Genomic DNA, 4459 nt, shown 5'->3' on the forward strand with positions numbered 1-4459 from the left:
GTAAGTACTCTATGGGATCTGAAATGTATTTTTATTAAAGACGCGGCGCACACAGAATGCCAAAATGAATACACTCCTAGTTGGTGGTTAAGTTATGAAAGAACCGATTGCATGATGCATTTCATGTATTGTTTTTCTAGTCGCATAAATGTGAATGTAAAATAAAACAAAAATAGTAAAAAAAAATAAATAAATAAATAAATAAATAAATGAATAAATAAAAAACAAAGAAACAGTATTATTTTAATTTCTAATAAGCTTTATCTCCAAAGGAACCGATTGCATAGCACATAGAGGCGAAGCAAAGTTCAGAGAAGCAACTGAAATGTAAGCAAGAAACCCTTTTCTATACATTGATATATATATATATATATATATATATATATATATATTTTTATATAATTTTTTTTTTTTTTTTTTATTATTATTATTAGATGGCAGGAAAATCGGAGAGAAAGAAAAGAAAAAGAAATAAATCGCGGGTAGCAATGTTTTATGCATGCGCATCACTTCGAATTGTTAAAGCTGCAATAACACCGCCACACAAAGTGCCAAGATGAAGCGCCAAATGTTAAGTGGTTTTCAACATCATGAAAAAAAGGAGAATTTTAATAAAAGAAAATGCAGAAAAGAAACAATAACACAAAAAAAATAGGAACAAAACTATCATACGACAAGAGCGGAAAACTAAAGTTCTTGAACATAATTTTGCATGAGAATGTCTTTCTTTTTCTTTTTCTTTACTTTTATTTCATTATTTTCAGATACGAATTCATCTTGTAGCTCAAACTTTGTTATAAGCGATCGGTTAGCTAGAATTTCTAATAAAAGCGGAAGTATTTTACTTAACACATCATGCAAACTGAACATAGAGTTGCATGCTTGCTTTGAAAAAGATAATGACGTTGAATTTATGTAATGTAGCAAGTTTTTCCTTTATAGTGTCTATGCGACTGATAAACTTGGAGCAATTTTACAATTTTATGTATGATATATATATATGATATATATATATACACATATGTATATCAGTTAGTTACTTGAGAGAAATTCCAAAGCTTTTTAAAATTTCAAAATATTTAATTTCTTAAAAAGCAATTATTTTAAAATCTATCCACTGCTTACACCATTCGCTTCAAGGTAGCTCCGTTATGAACTTTTGCACACGCAAGATCCTATACTTTGAATATCATATAAGATTCAGCGCACGATTTAAGCTTTATTTTATCTACTATTATATATTAAATTTTGCGAGTAGGACAGCCATACGGCAGAAGGAAATGATTGGCGCTTTACGATATTACGGTATTATACATCCACAAGAAACCGTTAGGAAAATTGTAAAATTCCATAACACATTTTGATGGTTCAAAAGACTTTACGCCAAGTCGCGTATTTATGTTCAAAGCGTTCAAAAAAGTGATCCGATCCGAGACATTTTCAAATGCATTCTGTCTTGGGTCCTGATGTATCAAATTGGATGTATCAAATTTCGAGGCGTAGCTTGAATATAAGACAGACAGACAGGCGAAAGATCAGATGACATAATCATTTTCTGAATCGATCGGCATAATAAAAGGTGGGTCTATCTCAAGTCCTTCTGGATGTTGCGTACATGCGTACAAAACTTAATATACCCTTGTACCACAACCGGTATAGGGTAAAAAGACAACACCGAATCTATACAAAAGCTAAATTTCCATATCGGTACCACAAGTGGTAGGAAGGAGAGTCTTTTTTGCGAGATGGCACCCAAAGTTAGCAATGTGACTTTTTTGAGTAAACAACATACTATTCACGTCCAGTCGGCATGCAAAAACGATTTACACAAGAGAAAGAAGAAATGGATCGATTTAGGGAATGATTATTAAATGGAAAGCAACCGTATATCGTCATCAACACATGAATGTACACGATATTGGAACTGAGTATTCGGTCTTTGAATGCAAAAAGAAGTTCGCCATTTGCATACTACACTTTAACATTGCCGAATTTAAGGAACAAACTGTACATTTGTAAAACTCTGCTTAAATGAAAGTAAATCGAGTCACCTTTGCAGAGATGGACGGATGCCAGGCGATTAAAAGTGATTCCCGTGAGATAATAGAGCGTCAAAAACTTCGTAGCCCAGAATGGATGAAGCTGTATGAACGAATGCATTCCGCTTGATGAAATTTGAAAGAAATCATGCACGACAAACTTTTTGCCAACCTTGCCAGATGATTGATTTCACTACTTGCTGTCAACAGCTAAATTGATGAAAGCACGAAACTGTGTGTAGTGTATATCAAATCGATCAATAGCAAAAGCGCTGTCATCTTATCTTAATAGCTTGTCAAAGAGATTGAGAGAACTTCGAAGGGGATTTCTAATATACAGCTACCATACCGTCTGAAACTTTTCCCATCCAAGCATTCGCAAAAGGCTAGAGAAGGAAAAAGTGAAAATTTGATCAAAATCGGACATATTTCATTTAAATGCAAATCAAATAAAAACATTAGAGTGGACCGCGGCCCATCGTTATATATCCTACACCACTTTAACGACTTGTTAAAGTATGACCTTATGGGGAAAGTGATCGAAAAAGTGGCTTCACTTTTGTTGGTCTTTACGCCAAAAAAAAATAAAAGACGGTATACAAAATTTCATCAGCGATTCAGAGCGATCAGTGAACATTTTCAGTCTCTCATATAATTTACCCATTTCTTAAATTGAAAAAAAAAAAAAAAAAACAACTTTTATAAATAACTAACCAATTTGACTCGTCGTCACTTCTTTTTAATTTTCGCTTCTTCGCAACAACCTATCGATACGCAACAATAATTTAAGATATTTGAAATGACTAATGTACTTATTTTTCAAGATATGTATATATATATATATAAATAAATTTTTTTTACAATTTATTACATCAGAAAATACGCAAAGAAACAAAAGCGAATATCCGTTATGTTTACTATTATTATTTTTATTTATTTATTTATTTTATATATTAATTAATAAGCAATGTCACGTGTGAATATCCGCTGCTCGTAAGTTTTTTGACAATATTAATAAACATAAGGTGTATTTAACGCATATTTTTAAGTAAATCATGCACATATCATATATAACCGTATCTGCATATATTTATGCCCTCATATACATATAGACATCGTCCATATCCGCAGGTGGAAGTAAGTCTTGATGATTGCAACATTGTATAGAATACAAATGAAAGCAGAGCAGAATATTTAATGTTTATGTTTAAGTTATGAAAAAATCCCAAGAAAAGATTTCCGTTTTAAAGAGCCGCATAATCAAGTTATAGTTCTCAGCGCCGAAAAGCAAGAGCAGATTAATTATACCACTACGTTTGTCGAGGCCGAAGAACAAGTTCATAAAATATTCTTGACCCTTTTACTTTGGTCGATGCGAAACAATTAATCGAACTGCTAAGCATTTCACTTTTTACGCGGACTTCAAGTAATGATTCGATTAATGCATGGACTAAAAACGCAAAGCGATGGATATTAATTTGTTATAGGTATTAAAAAACAATTAATCTAAATGTGTCACTTAACTTAATGGGTATTTAAGAAACGGTCAAAGTCAAAATTTTGCTTAATGGACTGGATTCGTCCGATTGAATTCGCAAGTAATTTGTTTACTATCGTATTGCTTGTTTTAATAACTTGTGAGAGATTGCATGAGTGCGGGTAATTTGTTTATTGTTTTTATTACTATTTTAAATAACTTTAAACCAAATTAGTAAGTAACGTATTTATTTAACCATGAAGTTGGTTGGACATTGAAGCTCATTCAATACGCGGTACGTATTGTATTATATTATGTCTGTCCTTACGTATCCGCCCAAGTTATCTGTTTATGGTATCGCGTGCTGCGTTACATAAAATTCAAAATTAAATTAAATTTTCAAGATCTTCTCTCTTTTCGACAACAGTCATATAAAAATATTTATATTAAAACGCAATGAAGAGAAAATTATTTTATTATTCATTTGTTTGCTTGTTGCTTGCAATAATCACAAGTATCGTAAAACATCAATATTGATACGCCTTTAATAATTAAATGAATTATAATTGATATGTCTGTCTACAAGGATCCGCTTCCAAATTAAAATTTTAAAAATTTTAAGAGATACTAAAGCTTCCTCTTCTTATTTCAATCATTTTGATTACATACTTAATCTCAAATATAGGTAAATTATTTTGTCCGAAACTTAATGACCTAATGAATTTTCTAAGAATACGAAATCCTCATGAATTTTTCTCCGCACAATGATCTTGCATTAATCGTCCGAACTCTTCAGAGTATTCAGTTCAATGGCAGAGGGAGATCGTGAGAATAGTTATATAATTTCGTGTTCAAAAAGTGAGGGGAATTTTTGAAGGAATTTCAAACTATTTACTCATTCATGCAAAATTGTGCTATTTCCGTGAACGTATCCCTTAACCAA

The sequence above is a fragment of the Glossina fuscipes genome, unplaced genomic scaffold (assembly GCF_014805625.2).
Source record: "Glossina fuscipes isolate IAEA_lab_2018 unplaced genomic scaffold, Yale_Gfus_2 0, whole genome shotgun sequence".
NCBI lineage: Eukaryota > Metazoa > Arthropoda > Insecta > Diptera > Glossinidae > Glossina > Glossina fuscipes.